General features: G+C 43.1%; 1 protein-coding gene across 11 annotated transcripts in view; it reads right to left on the reverse strand.

The window, feature by feature from the left end:
- The window catches only part of map9 (microtubule-associated protein 9), a 260,518-nt gene that overhangs the window by 238,159 nt on the left and 1,017 nt on the right, over window positions 1-21,342 (reverse strand). For 7 of the 11 annotated variants that reach the window (XM_073065102.1, XM_073065097.1, XM_073065101.1 and 4 more), the window contains exons 2-3: window positions 10,087-10,178; window positions 1,640-1,710 (exon numbers count right to left, since the gene is read on the reverse strand). The gene's annotated coding sequence lies outside the window, so the exon portion shown is untranslated. Of the gene's footprint in view, window positions 1-1,639; window positions 1,711-10,086; window positions 10,179-18,708; window positions 18,728-21,342 lie in introns of those variants that run through there. The other 4 variants (XM_073065099.1, XM_073065095.1, XM_073065096.1 and 1 more) reach the window with 2 other exon arrangements.

Raw genomic sequence — 21,342 nt, forward strand, 5'->3', positions numbered from 1 at the left:
CTTGTATTCACTAGAATTCAGAAGAATGAGGGGTGACCTCATTTGAAACCTATTGAATGGCAAAAAGCCTTGAATAGGATAGATGAGGAAAGGATGTTTCCTATGATGAGAGAGTCAAAGACCAGAGGACACAGCCTCAGAATACAGGGGCGCCCTTTTAGAACAGAGGTGAGAAGGAATTTTGTTAGCCAGAGACTAGTAAATCTGCAGAATTCTTTGCCACAGGCAGCTGTGGAGACCAAGTCTGTATGTATATTTAAGGTAGAAGTTGATGGATTCTTGATTGGTCAGAGCATGAAGGGATATGGGGAGAAAGCAGGAGACAAGGGCTGAAAGGAAAATTAGATCAGCCATGAAGAAATGGCGAAGCAGATTCGATGGGCCAAATGGCCTAAATCTGTTCCTATATCTTATGGTCTAAATCTTTGTCAAGACAAGAGCTATTCAAATATTTAGTAGTTAAACTGAAATATGCTGATGGTTCTTGCAATTATACACATTTGAAGGTGGAGCTCCAAACTTCCTTGAAGGAGATTTGAGTATAGGAGCAAAAGCCCTTTAGCAAAATAGGGCTTAGGTGAAATTCACTTTGAAGATTTGCATACAGTTTGGGTCTCCTTATCTAATGAGGTATATTCTTCCCATGAAGAGAATGCTTTAAAGGGTTACTAGGAAAATTACTTACAGAGCAGATCTGGCTTTTGGCAAATAAGGACTTTATTTACAGGAGTTTGGAAAATGAGAAAGAATTTCATAGAAACCAATAAAAAAAACAATAACTAGACTGAGGATGCAGTCCTCTGTCTGGTTTCTGGTGGCTGAAAAATTCTGAATCAGAAGTCGCTGACTCAGGATATGGAACATTTAGTGTAGTACTGAAATCAGAACATTTTTTATTGGCAAACCTGAGGAATTCTCAACCACAGAGCACAGAGGAGACCAAGTGATCAAATATATTCAAGAGGAAGTAGGCAGATATGAAGAGAAGGCAGAAAGAAGAGACCAAGCTCTCGGTTACCTGCCAAGAGATTTATCTCTTAATTTTCTGTCCAATTGCCACTCTGACCTGCCAACAGCTTCTACATTGTTCCAACACTGCCCTATACAAGCTTGAAGAACAACACTTCATTTTTCATCTGGGTTTGGAGAATCAACCTGGTCTTCATATTGAATTTAATAATTATTGGTAACTCATCCCACTCCTTCCATTTCTCTCCACAAATGTAGCTGTATCTTTCTGTTTAATTTTTTTTCTCTTCCATCTCCAACTGCCAGTTCTAAAGTATATTTAACCATGGCAACTTTGGTTTACATTCATATAAACTCCATCTTCTTTCACCCTCCAATCTACTGTAATTAAAACATGCTTGCTTTTGCAGCTTCCCAATTTCTGATGACGACCCTTCTTATTCTTTACCCAAAGCATCAACTGCTTTTGTCTGTACGGTGCTGCTTCAATTGCCAAAAGTACTACCAGCATTTCCTGATTTTAGAATGTACAGTGCCTATCAAAAGTATTCAACCCCCTTGGAAGTTTTCATTTTTATTATTTTACAACATTGAGTCACAGTGGATTTAATTCGGCTTTTTGACACTGATCAGCAGAAAAAGACTCTTTTGTATTAAAGTAAAAACTAACCTCTACAATAGTGGTCGCCAACCCGTCGATCGCGATCTACTGGTCGATCTTTGAGACTTCCCCAGTAGATCCTGAAAAAAATATAAATACACAAATACTGTTGAGAGATTGTTTCCGGGTTGCAGGGTTTCAGTTCCGTTCTTTCTGCTCAGTGCGCATGCGTGTAGCTCCCCGCACTACACAGTGTAATTCAACATGTACAAACAAGCTGGATGAACTCAGCAGGTCGGGCAGCATCCATTGAAATGAGCAGTCAACCTGCTGACTGCTGAGTTCATCCAGCTTGTTTGTACGTGTTGATTTGACCACAGCATCTGCAGTATACTTTGCGTTTACACAGTGTACTTCAGTGGTCCCCAACCACCGGGCCGCAAGGAAACAATTCAGATTCAGTTTATTGTCATTTAGAAACCACAAATGCAATGCAGTTAAAAAATGAGACAACGTTCTCTCAGAATGATATCACAAAAGCATATGACAAAACAGGCTACACCAGAAAATCCACGTAACGTTTGGCAATCCCCAATCCAGAGTCCGGAGAGGCTGCTGCGTATTAATATCGCGCTACCGTCTAGCGTGTTCCCCGGAAAGGAGCTCCAAATCCACCAGACAAAAACAAGACCAAAAACTAAAGCTACAAGACCTGCACAAAACCACATAATTACGATATATAGTTACAACAGTGCCAACAGTAGCATAATTGATTAAAAAAAACAGACTATGGGCACAGTAAAAATAGTCCAAGATGTTAAAGGACTGTAAGTTTAAAAGAAATCACCACAGTTTCCACAAGTCACCAGGGTCCCGACAGACTCTCCATCCCATGCCGGCGGCAGAAGTGAGTACCCCCGCTATGGATTTCCAAGGCACTGCCCGACTCAGCCTCACAGACGCAGCACACAATGGAAGCTCCGTCGAAACCAGCCTCGCAGACGCAGCACACACTGAAAGCGACCTGAGTCTGTCGAACCTCCCATGACCATCCCCTCCAGCACAGCTTCTCCTAGCACTATCCTCTGCCGAGCGTATTAAGATGGCCCCGCCAGCGGCCATCGGCAACACGACCCCGAAGACTGGGGGCCTGTTCTTCCCAGCAGAGTCCCGGACCTCACAGCAGCAGCATCAACAAAGAAGGTCTTCCTGGAATTTCCCGATGTTTCTCCGTGCTCCCATGTCCGTCTTCAATCGATTATGATTGCGCACGGCACCCCACTTCACAAATAACAGATAACCAGTTCCGGAGTGGCTGCTGCAAGCTGCGTTGTGCTGCCATCTTGGATGAAGTCCAATATGAGTCAGCTGCACCTTTCCTTATTCCATGTCTCGCCCACTGTTGAACTTGAACCCACGCGAGATCATCAGTCACCTAAATGCAGTGATACTCTCGCGCCAGGGATCACTGGTTCACCTCGGGCGGCTGGCGAGAACTGCCGATGCTACTGGCCCGGAGCGCGGCTGGTGGGAAGTGCCGTTGCAACTGGCCCGGAGCATGGACAGATGGCGCCACCTCTAAACCTGTTCACCATACCGAATGTTCGTGGGGTACCCAGTGCTAAAATATTCGCTGACCATCTAATTCGGGCTCAGGGTTCCGTAAGTATCAGAGCAGCTACAGTGCTGCGATCTACTGAAACAAACTTCTGTTGGCCAATAGACCCTACAAGGGGGGTAGCCCTGTCACACTCCTCGCTCGGTAGCTCTCTCCGGACTGGAACCGCTGTGGCCTCGGTACGGAGAACTCCGGCCCTGACCTTGTCCTCTCACCCCACCCACGACCAGCCACACCTGACCAAGGCGTCTGGTGGCGGACAGCAGGCAGGCAGAGGCTGTCTAATGAGGCAATGAAGCCCTCAAAACTGCTTCGGTACCCTGAGTCTAAGCACCCCGCACTTAAAGACAAACCTGCTGAGTTTTTTGAGCAGAAAAAACGTAGGCAAGCGGGACAGAAGCTAAGTGCCGAGAGCCACTAAAACTACATTGCAGAATAGACTGGGCATAAGGAACCTGTTTTGAGTATCGCTGTACTGTATTCCCGTCATGTTTAACACCACCCCCCTCCCCCCCAATCAGCTGGTCGGCAAGAATATTGTCAATATTAAACTGGTCCACGGTGCAAAAAAGGGTGTGTACCCCTGGTGTTTATACATTATTTCTACTTCCGAGTTGTGGGGTTTTACTTTTGGTCTCATCTGCCCCAGTGCACATGCGTGTAACTAATCAATCTGGGGGTCGATCTCACCTTTGACCATGGCCAAGGTAAAGGATCTTGGGCTTAAAAAGGTTGGTGACCACTACTCTACAAAGTGATCAAAATTAATTATATACATATAATTATTTGTCATATACATTAATGATCTGGACGATGGGGTGGTAAATTGGATCAGTAAGTATGCAGATGATACTAAGGTAGGTGGCGTGGTGGATAATGAAGTAGGTTTTCAAAGATTGCAGAGAGATTTAGGCCAGTTAGAAGAGTGGGTTGAACGATGGCAGATGGAGTTTAATGCTGATAAGTGTGAGGTGCTACATTTTGGTAGGAATAATCCAAATAGGACATACATGGTAAATGGTAGGGCATTGAAGAACGCAGTAGAACAGAGTGATCTAGGAATAATGGTGCATAGTCCCCTGAAGTGGAATCTCATGTGGATAGGGTGGTGAAGAAAGCTTTTGGTATGTTGGCCTTTATAAATCAGAGCATTGAGTATAGGAGTTGGGATGTAATGTTAAAATTGTACAAGGCATTGGTAAGGCTGAATTTGGAGTATTGTGTACAGTTCTGGTCACAAAATTATAGGAAAGATGTCAACAAATTAGAGAGAGTACAGAGAAGATTTACTAGAATGTTACCTGTGTTTCAGCACCTAAGTTACAAGGAAAAATTGAACAAGTTAGGTCTTTATTCTTTGGAGCGTAGAAGGTTGAGGGGGGACTTGATAGAGGTATTTAAAATTATGAGGGGGATAGATAGAGTTGACGTGGATAGGCTTTTTCCATTGAGAGTAGGGGAGATTCAAACAAGAGGACATGAGTTGAGAGATAGTGGGCAAAAGTTTAAGGGTAACACGTGGGGGATTTTCTTTACTCAGAAAGTGGTAGCTGTGTGGAACGAGCTTCCAGTAGAAGTGGTAGAGGCAGGTTTGGTATTGTCATTTAAAGTAAAATTGGATAGATATATGGACAGGAAAGGAATGGAGGGTTATGGGCTGAGTGCGGGTCAGTGGGACTAGGTGACATAAGCGTTCGGCACGGATTAGAAGGGTCGAGATGGCCTGTTTCTGTGCTGTAATTGTTATATGGTTACATAAATACGAAACACAAAATAATTGATTGCATAAGTATTCACCCCCTTCAACACGTATTTAGTAGATGCACCTTTGTCAGAAATTACAATCTTGAGTCTGTGTGGATATGTCTCTACCATCTTTGCACAACTGAACACTGCAATTTTTCCCCATTCTTCTTTACAAAACTGCTCAAGCTCTGTCAGATTGCATGGGGATCGTGGGTGAACAACTCTCTTTATATCCAGCCACAAATTCTCAGTTGGATTGATGTCTGGACTCTGACTTGGCACTGCAGGACATTAACTTTGTTGTTTTTAAGCCATTCAGGTATAACTTTGGCTTTATGCTTGAGAGGCACTGTCTTACTGGAAAAGAAATCTTAACCCAAGCCGCAGTTCTCTTGCAAACTGCATAAGGTTTTCATCCAGGATTTCCCTGTATTTTGCTACATTCATTTTATCCTCTATCTTTATGAGCCTTCCAGGGCCTGTGGCAGTGAGCATCCCCATAGCATTATGCAGACATCACTGTGCTTCATGGTAAGGATGGTGCACTTTTGATGGCGTGCGGTGCATGGCTTATGCCAAACATAGCATTTAGTCTGATGGCCAAAAAGCTCAATTTTGGTTTCTTCAGACCATAGAACCTTTTCCCAGCTGACTTCAGAGTCCCACATGCCTTGTGGCAAACTCTAGCTGAGATTTCATGTGAGTTTTTTTTTCCAACAGTGGCTTTCTCTTTGCCGCTCTCCCATAAAGCTGGGACTGGTGAAGCACCCAGGCAACAGTTAATGTATGCAGTCTCTCCCAGCTCAGCCACTGAAGCTTGAAATCCTCCAGAGTTGTCATGGGTCCCTTGGTGGGCTCCCTCACTAGTCCCCTTCTTGCACGGTCACTCAGTTTTTGAGGACAGTCTGCTCTACGCAGATTTACAGCTGTGCCATCTTCTTTCCATTTCTTGATTTTTGACAGTTGTACTCTAAGGGATAGTTGGTTCCTTGGAAATTTTCTTGTATCTATCTACTGACTTGTGCTTATCAATAATGTTTTTGCAGAGTTGCTCCAAATGTTCTTTTTCCACAATACTGACTCCCCAGCAGTTGAATACTTAAGCAATCAATTATTTTGTATTTTATATTTATAATTAATTTAGATTACTTTAGCATTGACACCAGCAATACTCGTGATCCTGTAAAGATAGCCAACTTTGTGCAAACCCTGGAGGAAGCTCTGCCTTGCTCTCCCAAAACCAATGTCAGCAAGAGATGAGAAAACCTGGGGGACACCACCTACAAAACTGCGCTATCCACCTTTGGAAAAAAGACAGACAAGTCTGCTGACTGGTTTGAGTCCCACTCTGAAGTGCTGTTGCCTCTGATTGAGGAGAAGAGAAGAGCTCCGATCTACCCGGAACAAAGTTCAACAGGCTACCAGGTGGTGTGCCAATGGCTACTGGCTCCAGCTCTGCTACAAGATCCAGGAAGATGCTGACACTGGCAACATCAGAGGAATGTATAATGGAATCGAGCGAGCCATTGGTCCATTATAGAGCAAGACTACGCCACTGAAGTCATCAACGGGAGAGGTCATCAAGGACAGAACACAACAGATGGAATGCTAGGTCAAACATTACAGAGTTGTACGCCAGAGAGACTGTCATTACTGATGAAGCTCTGAACACCATTGAACCTCTGCCCACCATGATTGAACTTGTAGACTCCACACTGGAGGAACTCAGCGAGGCACTGGAAGCACTTTCTTCTGGGAAAGCATCAAGAAAAGATGGCATCCCTCCTGAGGTTCACAAATATGCCAAGGGCACCCTCATCCCAGAACTGCACCAAATCCTCTGCCAGTGTTGAAGAGAAGGCAGTGTATCCCAATACACGAGGGATGCAAAAATCGCCACTCTCTACAAGAACAAGGGCAAGAGGTTCAACTATCATTGCATCTCTCTTCTCAGTGTTGGGGGGAAGCTTTTCGCTCAAGTTGCCCTGAAGAGGCTCAAGCTGCTCGTCGAAAGGGTCTATCCCGAGTCTCAGTGCGGGTTCAGAGCTGAGTGGTCCACCATCGACATGATCTTCTCCCTCAGACAACTGCAAGAAAAGTGCAGAGAACAGCAGAAACCACTCAACACTGCCTTCATCGATTTTACTAAGGAGTTCGACCTTGTGAGCAGAAAGGGCCTCTTTGAGATCCTTGCCAAGATTGGCACTCCTACTCAGTATCATCAGGTTATTTCATGTCAACATGAAGGGGAGCATAGTGTTCGACAGCTCCACATCAGAGTCCTTTAACATCCTCAGCAGGGTAAAACAGGGGTGTGTCCTCACTGTTCAGATGCTGTTCAGCATCTTCTTTGCAGCTCTGCTTGTCCACCTTTGGGGAGGCCACTAAGGGAATTGATCTCCGTTCCAGATCAGACAGAAACCTCTTCAGACTTTCAAGACTCAGAGCAAAGACCAAAGTGTAGGTCAGCCTCCTCAGAGAATTCCTGTTTGCCAATGATGCAGCTGTCACAACTCACTTACAGCAGGACCTACAAGATCTCATGACCCACTTTGCGGAAGCCTGCACGAGTTCATTCTGACTATCAGCCTGAAGAAATCACAGGGCAAGACATCCATCACCACTGTTGACTATGAGCTGGAAGTCGTCCACAAATTCATATACCCAGGCTCCACAATCTCGGATTGTCAGTCACTCAAAAGCGAGATCAACAAGCACATTGGAAAAGCAGCCACAATCTTCGCAAGGTTGACTATGCAAGTCTGGGCCAGCAACAGACTCACCATGAACACCAAAGTCCAGGTGTGCATTGGGCAGTTTGCTCTACCCCAACAAAACTTGGACACTGCGCACAAAACAAGAGCAGCGACTCAACACTTTCCAATTGTGCTGCCTCAGATGCATACTTGGTATTACCTTGAAATACAAGGTTACCAACTCGAGACAGCAGGCATCACCTCCATGTTCACCTTCCTCAGACAGAGGCATATGCACTGGGTAGGCCACACCTTGCGCATGGCAGATGGGTGCATACCAAAGGATCCTCTCTTTGGGGAGTTGGAGTCTGGAAAGAAGCCAACAGGAAGACCCCAGCTGTGCTCAAGGACACCTGCAAGCGTAACCTCAAGGCCCTCGGTATTAGCACCAACACAAGGCAGTCACTCACCTCAGACAGATGTGCCTGGAAGCAAGAGGTGAAGAAGGATCTCAAGACCAGTCTGATGCAGCAAGGAGAGGAAACTCCGTGCCCAAGCTGCCCAAGACATCAGAGCTGCCTCAGCATTTTGCTGTACACTGTGTGGCAAGGACTGTCACTTCTGCATTGGACTACACAGTCACAGCAAACACTGCTTAACTCAGACCACCAGAGGTGCACACCCATGATCCCCTGGGATTGTTGGCTGCCTATATATAGGTCACTTTGTAGGATCTGTTTCCACTTTGACACATCAGTGTCAAAATGCCAAATTCATGGAGGTTTTAAGCAACATGTGGAAGACTGGATAAGGGAATGTGCTAAGAGTATTTATCCTATAAGAGTAAACCATATGACCATAAGACATAGGAACACAATTAGGACATTTGGCCCATCAAGTCTGCTCCACCATTCAATCATGGCTGATCCTTACTTCTCCTCCTCAGCCCCATTCCCCAGCCTTCTCCCCATAACCTTTGATGCGACGTCTGATCAAGAACCTATCAATCTCTGCCTTACATACACCCAATGACCTGGCCTCCACAGCTGCCTATGGCAACAAATCCCATAAATTCACCACCCTCTGGCTAAAGAAATTTCTCCATATCAGTTTTAAATGGATGCCCTTCTATCTTAAGGCTGTGCCCTCTTGTCCTAGACTCCCCACCATGGGAAACATCCTTTCCACATCTACTCCATCTAGGCCTTTTTTTTTCCAATATTTTTATTGATTTCTTACAAAAAAGAATACAGAGTACAGGAGGATGTATACCATATATCAATTACAATATATGTGAATCACACTTATAGTCTCATTACCCCATATTCATGTAAATTAAATTAATTGTAATATTGAAAAGTAATAATTTTATTATACAAAAAAATTCTAAACCCACTACCAAGAAAAGCTGTTTGGTAAAGAAAAAAAGGAAACTAAAAATTCTTATCAAATAGTAAAACATATTATTAGCCAAAATCTGTACTTGATAACAAATCAAAGATTTTGAAAGTAATTCAAAAAAAGTCCCCACAGTGTTAGAAAGTCTTGTCTTGATTCAGAAATTGAACAACGAATCTTCTCTAAATTTAAGCATGACATAACATCATTTAGCCATTGAGCATGAGTAGGCGGAGCAACATCCTTCCACCTAAGCAACAATGCCCTCCTAGCTATAAGAGAAATAAAAGCCAAAATGTGCAAATCAGGTGTCTCCAAGATAATATCTTTTCCTCCAACAATACTGAATAAGGCAGTCAAAGGGTTTGGCTTAAAATTTACTTTAAAAAGTGCAGAAAAAGTTTGAAATACAGGCAGTCCCCGAGTTACGAACGTCTGACTTACAAACCACTCATACTTATGAACAGAGTGAGGAGAACGCCATCCGCCATTTTAAGTCAGATCACAACGCTGTCCACCATTTTAAGTCGTTGCCATTAATACTGTGTTGAGTGTGTAACTTTGTATTTGGCTTAAATATTTCTCAGCAGGATTCAGCCTTTCACCCCCTCCCCCTTTTTGAGTCAGCACTTGTCCCATTTAACCTGTCTCAGTGTGGTGGACTTTAGGAACCAGGGCAGCAGAGGACCCATGGCTGCTGCTGAATCTGCAGTTTTCTGTTCTGTTGACAGAAAACGATCGCCATTGAAAATGAAGTGGAAATAATAAAGCAATCCGAAAGAGGTGAAACTCCATCATTCATTGGAAAAGTGTTAGGCTACAGTCGGTCAACGATCGGAACAATTTTAAAGGATACAGGTAAAGGATAAAGTGAGAATAATGGAGCATGTGAAAGGCCCTGCCCCGCTGAAAGCTACAATTATTACTAAGCAACTCAGTGGTTTAATTATTGAAATACATACATTTCTTACATGTTTTATATGCATAGAAAGGTAACATGTATACTATATACTAAGACAAACGTTTGACTAACTGACTCTAAATAATACCGGATGTACCTGTTCCAACTTAAAGACGGATTCAGGAACGGAATTCGCTCATAACCCCGGGACTGCCTGTACTTCCTTCCAATATCTTTCAAGACTCGGACCTGTCCAGAACATATGAATTAATGTAACAATGGAGAGGCTTCATTTGTCACAATAGGGAGATATATCCAAATTAAAACAAGACAGCTTATCTTAGTCATGTGGGCCCTATGAACCACTTTAAATTGTAGGAGGGAGTGACGGGCACACAACGATGAGGTATTAACCAATTTAAAAATTTCATTTCAAGTTTCCTCAGAAATTGAAGTCTGTAAATCTTGTTCCCAGAGATCTTTAATTTTGTCTAAAGGAACGTTTCTCATTCCCAACAACATACTGTAAATATTAGATATTGATCCATTATGAAAAGGTTTCAAATTAAAAATTACATCTAAAAAATTCTTATCAGGACTTTTAGGAAATGTATGTAGAAAGTCTCTAATTTGCAAATATTGAAAAAAGTGGGGTTTTGGTAAGCTATAATTAGTTGACAACTGCTCAAATGAAAAGAGACTTCCTCCAACAAATAAATCCTGGAAGCATGTAATACCCAGTCTATCCCAATCTTTAAAAATTACATCAGTCATAGAAGGCTTAAAAAAAAGTTAGAAAAAAATGGGACTTGACAGAGAAAATCTCAATAAATATTTTCAACATTGTACCCAAATCCTCAAAGTATGTTTAACTACAAAAGTATCAGTTAGTTTTCTTAAAAATAAAGGAACTGAGGATCCGAGAAGAGAGAAGATAGAAAATTTATTAACAGAGTTAGCTTCTAAAGAAACCCATACTGGACAGTCCTCTCGGTTAATATAATATAACCAAACGTAAGATTCCATATATTGACTGCCCAGTAATAAAACCTAAAATTTGGTAAAGCTAAACCTCCATTCTTTTTAGATTTTTGAAGATGAGTCGAGAGTGTTTATTTTTCCATATATATGAAGGTATGATAGAATCAAGAGAACCAAAAATGGATTTAGGAATAAAAACCGGTAAGGCCTGAAAAAGGTATAAAAATTCAGGCAAAATATTCATTTTAATAGAATTAATTCAGCCAATCAACGATAATGAAAGTATAATAATCTTATTATCCTTATATATTAATATATATATCCTTATAATCTTAATATAATAATAATAAACTAGACAATCTTGTCTAGTTCCACATTGAAGTTTAAATGGTTTGGAATTCTGAGAGTTAGTAAGAACCCGAGCAGAGGGAGATAAATAAAGTAATTCAATCCATTGAATAAAACCGGGCCCAAAATTAAATTTTTCTAAGGTTTTAAATAAGTAATTCCATTCAACCCAATCAAAGGCCTTCTCAGCGTCTAAGGATATCACACATTCCGCTATCTCTTTAGAAGGAGAATAAATAATTTAATAAACAATGAATATTAAAATGGAATATTGATTTTTAATACATCCAGTCTGATCGTTAGAAATATTAGGTGGTAAACTATTCTCAATCCTACAACCCGGAGCTTTGGATAGGATTTTAGTGTCAACATTAAGTAAGGAGATAGGTCTATATGACAAACATTCGGTTGGGTTCTTATTGTTTTTAAGAATAAGTGAAATAGAAGCTTCATAAAAAGATTGTAGCAACCTACCCAACTTAAAGGAATCCAAAAGGACTAAATATAAATGAGGTATAAGCAATGAGGAAAAAGCCTTATAAAATTCTCCAGAAAAACCATCAGGACCCGGAGCCTTCCCCAAGCGCAATGAACATACAGCCTCTGCAATTTTCTCATAAGAAATAGATTGATCCAAATGTTTTCAGTTATCATCAAAATGTGTAGGGATGTTTAATTGATCTAAGAAATTATTCATAACAGTATTACCTCTTTAGGAGAATCAGAACTATAATGTTTAGAGTAAAATTCTCTAAAGGTATCGTTTATTTCTAAATGGTCAGTTCTAAATGGCCATTAGCTTTACAGATTTCTTTAATTTGCCATTTAACTATAAAGGTTTTTAACTGGTTAGCCAATAATTTACCTGTTTTGTCTCCATGAATATAAAATTGACTTCTAAACACAAAGTACACTGCAGATGCTGTGGTCAAATCAAGACGTACAAACAAGCTGGATAAACTCAGCAGGTCGGGCAGCATCCGTTGAAACGAGCAGTCAACGTTTCGGGTTGTGACCCTTCGTCAGGACTAAAGAAGGAGGGGGCAGGGGCCCTATAAAGAAGGTGGGGGAGAGGGTGGAAAACCAATCAGAGGAAAGATCAAGGGGTGGGGGAGGGGAAGCAGGGAGGGGTTAGGCAGGAGAGGTGAAGAAGGAATCTAAGGGGAAAGCACTATGGGACGATTTTTGCATTTGGCAGGGTGGGAAGAGGTATAATCAAGGTAGTTATGGGAGTCAGTGGGTTTATAGAAGATGTCAGTGGACAGTCTATCTCCAGAGATGGAGACCGTGAGATCGAGAAAAAGGGAGAGAAGTGTCCGAGATGGACCAAGTGAATTTGAGGGCTGGGTGAAAGTTAGAAGCAAAGTCAATGAAATTGACGAGCTCAGCATAGGTGCAGGAAGCAGTGCCAATGTAGTCGTCAATGTATCGAAGGAAAAGTTGGGGAGCAGTACCAGTATAGATTTGGACCAAAGACTGTTCCACATAACCCACGAAGAGGCAGGCATAGCTGGGACCCATGCGAGTACCCATAGCTACACCCTTTGTCTGGAGAAAATGGGAAGAGCTGAAAGAGAAGTTATTAAGTGTGAGTACCAGTTCTGCCAACCGGAGGAGTGTGGTGGTATTGGGGAACTGGTTAGGTCTATTGTCCAGAAAGTAGCGGAGGGCTTTGAGGCCGGCAGGCCGAAGACCCATCTGCCGCGGACTCTAACCCCGACTGGAACCACGGCTTCCCAGACATGGGCAGGCGGGCGAGCTTGTGATCCTTCTTGGATGCGAGGAAGGAGAAGAAACGGCAGTTGGAGGCGTGAATCCAGCAGAGAATGAAGTGTAGGAGAGGTCCACGGCAGACGGTGGAGAGCGAGGCCCGCAGTGGTGGCAGAGAGAGAGAGAGAGACAGGTATCTCCACATGGCGGTAAGCGTGGCTCAGAGAATCCGGCGTGAGCAGCGGGGGGAGAAACAGTCAACAAAACGGCGGTACCAGGGATCCTCGCTGAGCTCGAACTGGGAGGCCTGGAACCGGAGCTGGAATCCCTGCAGTAGAAGACGGCGGTGGAGACATGTTCCCAAAAATGAGACGTGGCTGTGATACCGTGTCTGTGTCAAGACATGATCAAAGAGTCGAAGAAAGGCGGAGATAACAGAGGGTGATCAGTGAGAAAGGGTCTCACTGAACTCCCGTCGAAGAGAAGATTTAAACTTCTTCAAGGTAGGCATACCTCGAAGAGACTTCGCAGTGGAGTAATGAATAGTAAACACAAAGTACACTGCAGATGAGCACATGAGCATCAGCCCCCAGCACGCCATGGACTCACCCGCTTCTGGTTCGGACCTCAGTTCTGGCGCCCTGCAGGCCACAGACTCTGACACCCATAGCTCTAGATCCAGCTCGAACCGAGATCCTGACCCTATCCAGACCGGGACCGCTCTTACTGCCGCTGGGTTCTACCGCTCGTCTTATTCCTCTACAACCCCCATCCTCCCCGTGACTCCCAACCTTCCCTCCACCCCTCATCTCCCCTCCATCCCTCTGATCCCTCATCCTCTCCTCAGCCCGCTCTCCATGATCATCCCAACCCCCCTCTTCCTCCTGAGACCTCCCACTCTTTACCCTCCTCTGACCCCAGCCCCAACCCTTGCCATGTTTTCACCATCCCCTCTGACCTTCCCCTCTCTGAAGCAGAGCGTTCTGTGCTTAGCAAGGGCCTCACTTTTGTCTCCCTCCATCCACACTTCAGTGAGATCCTTGCCCAGCATGACGCTGAACTCTTCTTCTGTCGCCTACATCTCCGAGCCTACTACTTTAACAAGGATTCCCCTCCCCCTATTGATGACCCCTTCTCCAGTCTTCAGCCCTCCTCCTCCTCCAGGACACCCCCACCGGGCCTTCTACCTGCACTCGATCGTTTCATCTCCAACTGTCACCGAGACATCAACCATCTCAACTTCACCACTCCCCTCTCCTGTTCCAACCTCACTCCCTCTGAACACACTGCCCTCCACTCTCTCCACACTAATCCTAACCTCACCATCAAACCTGCAGACAAAGGTGGTGCCGTAGCGGTCGTGCGGACGGACCTCTACCTCAGTGAGGCCAAACAGCAGCTCTCTTACACCTCCTCTTACTTACCCCTGGAACAGGACCCAACCAAAAAACATCAAACCATTGTCTCTTGTACCATCACTGCCCTTATCAACTCAGGAGACCTTCCATCCTCAGCCAAAAAACTCATAATTCCCACACTCCACACTGCTCGCTTTTACCTCCTCCCCAAGATCCATAAGCCTGACTGTCCCAGTAGGCCTATAGTTTCGGCCTGCTCCTGTCCCACCGAACTTGTATCTGACTATCTCGACTCCATTTTGTCACCCATAGTTCAGTCCCTCCCTATCTACATCCGGGATATATCCCATGCCCTCCACCTCTTCAATAACTTCCAGTTCCCCGGTGGTCCTGACAACTTCATTTTCACAATGGATGTCCAATCCTTATACACTTCAATTCCCCATCCAGAAGGCCTCAAAGCCCTCCGTTACTTTCTGGACAATAGACCTAACCAGTTCCCCAACACCACCACACTCCTCTGGTTGGCAGAACTGGTACTCACACTTAATAACTTCTCTTTCAGCTCTTCCCACTTTCTCCAGACAAAGGGTGTAGCTATGGGTACTCGCATGGGCCCTAGCTATGCCTGCCTCTTCGTGGGTTATGTGGAACAGTTTATGCTCCAAATCTATACTGGTACTGCTCCCCAACTTTTCCTTCGATACATTGACGACTACATTGGTGCTGCTTCCTGCACCCATGCTGAGCTCGTCAATTTCATTGACTTTGCCTCTAACTTTCACCCAGCCCTCAAATTCACTTGGTCCATCTCGGACACTTCTCTCCCTTTTTCTCGATCTCACGGTCTCCATCTCTGGAGATAGACTGTCCACTGACATCTTCTATAAACCCACTGACTCCCATAACTACCTTGATTATACCTCTTCCCACCCTGCCAAATGCAAAAATTCTATTCCCTATTCCCAGTTCCTCCGTCTCCACCGCATCTGCTCCAAGGATGAGGCTTTCCATTCCAGGACATCCCAAATGTCCTCTTTTTTAAAGAATCATGGTTTCCCTTCCGCTGTCATCAATGATGCCCTCACCCGCATCTCCTCCATTTCCCGTACTTCAGCCCTCACCCCATCCTCCTGTCACCACAACAGGGACCGTGTCCCCCTTGTCCTCACCTTTCACCCCACCAGCCTCCGGATCCAGCATATTATCCTCCCCAAATTCCGCCACCTTCAACAGGACCCCACCACTAAGGACATCTTTCCCTCTCTACCCCTCTCTGCTTTTCGCAGGGATCGTTCCCTCTGTGACTGCCTGGTCCACACGTCCCTCCCCACAGACCTCCCACCTGGTACTTATCCCTGCAAGCGTAAGTGCTACACCTGTCCCTATACCTCATCTCTTACCACCATTCAGGGCCCCAAACAGTCCTTCCAGGTGAGGCAACACTTCACTTGTGAGTCTGTTGGGGTAATCTATTGCATTTGGTGCTCCCGGTACGGCCTCCTCTACATCAGCGAGACCCGACGCAGATTGGGGAACCGCTTCATCGAACACCTACGCTCTGTCCACCACAACGGACAGGATCTCCAGGTTGCCACTCAATTCAACTCTCCTTCACATTCCCATTCGGATATGTCCATACATGGCCTCCTCTACTGCCATGATCAGGCCAAACTTCGGTTGGAGGAACAACATCTCATATACCGTCTGGGTAGTCTCCAGCCCCTTGGTATGAACATCGAATTCTCCAACTTCTGGTAATTCCCTCCCTCTCCCTTCCCCCATCCCACCTTCACTCTGTCTCCTCTTCTAGCTGCCTATCACCTCATGACTCTGCCTTCTTCTACTACCCATAGTGCTTTCCCCTTAGATTCCTTCTTCACCTCTCCTGCCTATCCCCTCCCCCACCCCTTGATCTTTCCTCTGATTGGTTTTCCATCCTCCCCCCACCTTCTTTATAGGGCCCCTCTCCCCTCCTTCTTTAGTCCTGATGAAGGGTCTCGACCCGAAACGTTGACTGCTCGTTTCAACGGATTCTGCCCAACCTACTGAGTTCATCCAGCTTGTTTGTACGTCTAAAGTTGATTTTGATCTTTAAGGAGTTCAGTTTCAATTGGATATATTAAAAGAAGATCATATATAGTTTTAATTTCAACACGCCTTTTATATAAAGCAGGTTCTGGAGTCAAGGCATACTTTTTATCTAATTGTTTCAACTGATTAGCTAGTTCAATTCTCTGTTAGCTTTTTACTTAATATTTGCAGTATAAGAAATAGTTTGACCTCTAATATAAGCCTTAAAGGCATCCCATATAATAAGACTAGAAGTCTCTTCCCACATATTCTCTTCAAAAAAATAATTTGTCTCTCCAAAAGTTTTAAAAAATCCTTACCTGATAGCAAAGTTGGGTTTAAAACACCAAAATCTGTTTATCTGAAGGAAACCAGGGAGATTTAAAGATAAAAACACAGGAGCATGATCTGAAACAGCGATCTCTTTATATTCACAGGATCGAACTAATGAAATTAATAGGCTGTCAATAAAAAAATAATCAATCCTGGAATACGTATGACGGACATAGGAAAAAAATGAATGCTCCTTATCTATTGGATGTAAGAAACACCTGATATCAACAATATCATATTTCATTAGAAAAGATTGAATAAACTAGGCTGATTTATTAGAAGATGATTGATCTAAAACTGGGTCAAGTTAACAATTAAAATCTCCACCCAAGACCAAAGAGTAAAGACTTAAATCAGCTAGAAGCAAAAAAAAAATTGCTCAAAAAACCCTGGATCATCTATATTCAGGGCATACAAATTAGCAAATGCCATTAATTCATTATCTAATTTTCCTGATACTATAACAAAATGCCCATTGGTATCAGACACTACCTTATGTTGAACAAAAGAAACTGTATTATCCATAAAAATCGAAACACCCCTAGACTTAGCCTGAAAGGAGGAATGGGTCCTCCTTTCCAACGACTAATAGGCATCCGTTAGTCTCATGAGACCATGGATTTACACCTTGGAAGGTTTTCCAGGGCGCAGGCCTGGGCAGGGTTGTATGGGAGACCAGCAGTTGCCCAAGCTGCAAGCCTTCCCCTCTCCACGCCACCGATGTTGTCCAAGGGAAGGGCACTAAGACCCAAGCAGCTTGGCACCGGTGTCGTCGCAGAGCAGTGTCCTTGCTCAAGGACACAAACATGCTACCTCAGCTGAGGCTCGAACCAGTGACCTTCAGATCACTAGACCGATGGTTTATCCACTTGGCCACGCGCCAACACTGAAGAGGCGTAAATTATCACATTTACGAATGTGAGTTTCTTGTAAAAAAAAATTGGGACCTTAAGTTTTTTAATATAGGTAAATATCTTACTCCGGTTCATGGGGCGGTTTAATCCTTTAACGTTAAAACTAAATAAATTAATAGTATGATCCATTTTTAATACTACTTAAAAGAAAGGTTAGAATAGTAACCACTGAAATGTATATTAAATCCAAACAATGAACTTTGAGATAAAGTAACCAGGCAACAGATGTGGCTAAGAGACCAAACTAGCTCCCAGAAAAGAAAACACCCAACCCCCACCCACCTCCCAAAGTCAGAAAGTCGACCAATAGACAGTCAACAGCTAAACCGATTGACATTACCCTCCCAAAAAACCCTACTGGTTTAGCTCCAAATAAATTTTCAAGGTTAGCTGCGTTCCAACTAGATTAAATTTTAAAAAAGCCAACTAGACGTTATTGAAAGGAAAAAAACCTCCAAAAAAGTATAATATAAAATATTTTTTAAAACATATCAAAATTCAAAACATATTAACACACAAGGTATTAACACATTAAAATCTTATTTTCTAAGTAAAGCATTAAAGAGTTCAAGAAGAGAGTTAGCTACAAAAGGCATATCATATCAAAAGTAAAAAAAGCAATTATTCATGTAGAAAGATATTAAACAGTAGACTTCTGCATCTAAAATTCTTGGGCTTCCTGTGTCAAACAAGGCCATTTCCGAGAACCATCCCTCAAGATAATTCTAAGCCCAGCAGGGTAATGGAAAGACAGCTTAGAAACCTTTGTTATACAGTTCCAACATAACCTTTTTAAACTTGAAGCGCTCATTCATCACCTCAGGTGAATAATCATCGACAATTCTGACCTTCTGACTGTTGTAATCAATCATACCCCTTCGGCAGGATTCACAAATTAAAAGTTCTTTTGTTTGAAAATCATAAAGACAGACTATCACCCTCTCTCCTACAGCAAGTTGGGCAAGAGCGATCTATGAGCTCGATCAATCTTAGGTGGAGCTTTTAAAATCTTAGGGAATAATTTAGGCAAGAAGTTTGCAAAGAATTCCGTTGGCTGATTACCTTCCATTAACTCTTCAAGACCCAGAATTCATAGATTATTTCTTCTACTTCTTTTTTCCAAGTCAATAATCTTCTATCTTAATTTTTCATTAGATTTTGACTGTTTTTCACAAAGCGTTTGCAGGTCTTCAATTTTTGCATCCAAAATCGTCAGAGTATCTTCATTCTCCTGTAATCGTTTATCATGTTCACTTAAGGTTTTTTGAATAGAGTCAAATTTTACATTAATTTGTTTAATTTCAGAGCTGAGTTGCTGGAACTTCTGCTGGAATTCCTCAGAGAATTCTTTTTTATGTTTCCGAAGCAACTCCATAATAGATTCCAACGTTCCAACGAAGAGGGGGGTCCTCTTCTTTCTTAGTACCTTTGGCAGCCCTCATATTAAAGCAGTTTTACGTTTAAAAGCAAGATTTAAAAACAAGTTGAAAACTTCAAAGCAGCAGCTACAAAAAGCTGTTATTCTATCAACAACCAGTAGGCATCTTCTGTAGGCCTTTCAACATTCAAAAGGTTTCAACGTGATTTCCACCCACCCCCCCATCATCCTTCTAAATTCTAAATTCCAGTGACCCAGTGCCATCAAACATTCCTCATACAATAACCCTTTCATTCCTGGAATCATCCTTGTGAGCCTCCTCTGAACCCTCTCCAATGCCAGCATATCTTTTCTTAGATGAGGGGCCCGAAACTGTTCACAATACTCAAGGTGAGGCCTCACTCATGCCTTATAAAGCCTCAGCATCACATCCCAGCACTTGTATTCTAGACCACCTGAAATACAACTAACATTGTATCTGACTTCCTCATCACCAACTCTATCTGCATAAGGACTCCCAAATCCCTTTCCATCTCAGATGTTTGGATTTTCTCCCTGTTAAGAAATAGTCTGTACATTAATTTCTACTGCCAAAGTGCATAACTATGCATTTTCCAACAATGTATTTCATTCGCCACTTTCTTGCCCATTCTCCTAATCTAAGTCCTTCTGCATCCTACCTATTTCCTCAACAGCATCTGCCCCCCACCTATCTTCATATCATCTGCAAACCTGACAACAAAGCCATTATCTAAATCATTGATATATAGCATAAAAAGAAGCAGTCCCAACACCAACCCCTGCGGTTATCATGCACTGAGGTCAGACTGTACGAAATTGAGCAATTAATTACATATGTGCATCTCAGATGGATTTGAGGTTTTCTACTAAAGTCACCTCATCTTCTTTGTCAGTTGACTGACTTCCATATCTCACTCAGATTGTGCAGAACTTCCTCAGATGATTGATGAATATAGGAATATTTTTATATGCCTTCAACATTCATCAGATTCAGGTTTGTTGGGTTTTTCTAGCTCTAGTCTCTGTACTGCATAACTCAATAAATCTATGGCCATCTACAGAGGTAATAGATTTTCTGAGCTATACAACAGAGAAAATGACTCTTCAACCCAATTTGTTCATGCTAACCAAATTATCGAATAGAGCCCTTTGGTCCATATCCCTAAAAACCTTCTCTATCCATGTAGAGAACATGGTGATTATACACACCTCCACCACTTCCATGTATCGGGAAAAAGCTGCCTCTCAAATCCTTTTAGACCCTCTTACCATGGGAGAAAAACTATAAACACCTATAAATCTCTGTAAGGACAGCCCTCAGCTTCCTACATCCCAGGGCAAAAACCCCAGCTCATCTACTTTCTCCTTAAAACTTAAGCCCTCCAATCCCGGTAACTTCATATATCTTTTCTGCACCCTTTTCAGCTGTGAGTTTCTTCCCAGTGCTCTGGTTCCCTCCCACTTTCCAAAGACATTTGGGTTGGGTTAGGGTTAGTGAGTTGTGGGTATGCTATGTTGGCACCAGAAGCATGGAGACAAACCTCACTGATTTGATTAAAATGTCACATTTCACTGTATGTTTTGATTAACAAGTGACAATCAAAGCTAATCTAAACAACATTATGGGCAAACTCAGCAAATCTACATAAGAGTAACTATAAAAGGATGAATGAAAGATCAACTACAGTGCAAAAGACAAGAAACTGTGCAAATGAAAATATAAATAAATAGTAATGAATAATGAGAACATGAAACACAATAAAGTTAAAAGTGAGATCATTGGTTGTGGGCCAATAACAAATAAGAGAAAATCTGCAGTTGCTGGAAATCCGAGCCACACAAAATGCTGGAGGAACTCAGCAGGCCAGGCAGCATCTATGGAAAAGAGTACAGTCAACATTTCCAGCAGAAGGATGGGGTGACAGCAGATGTGCGTGAAATGGAAAAGATGCAGTTGAAGTCAGTGTTGATGGTGGAGGAAGAAAAACCCCTTTCTTTCAAGGACACCTCCTTCATTCTGGAATGAAAAGCTTCATCCTGTGAGCAGATGAGGTGGAGGTGGAGGAATTGAGAGAAGGGGATGGTGTTTTTACAAGTGACAGGGTGGGAAGGGGTATAGTCCAGGTAGCTGTGAGTGCATGTGTTTATGATAGACATCAGTAGATAAGCTGTCTCCAGAAAGATCGAGAACGGGAAGGAGGTGTTGGAAATGGACCAGATAAATTTGAGGGCACAGTGGAAGTTGGAGGTAAAGAGGATAAAGTTGACGAGTTCTGCATGGGTGTTGTTGATGTAGC

Source organism: Hemitrygon akajei, chromosome 13 (assembly GCF_048418815.1).
Source record: "Hemitrygon akajei chromosome 13, sHemAka1.3, whole genome shotgun sequence".
NCBI lineage: Eukaryota > Metazoa > Chordata > Chondrichthyes > Myliobatiformes > Dasyatidae > Hemitrygon > Hemitrygon akajei.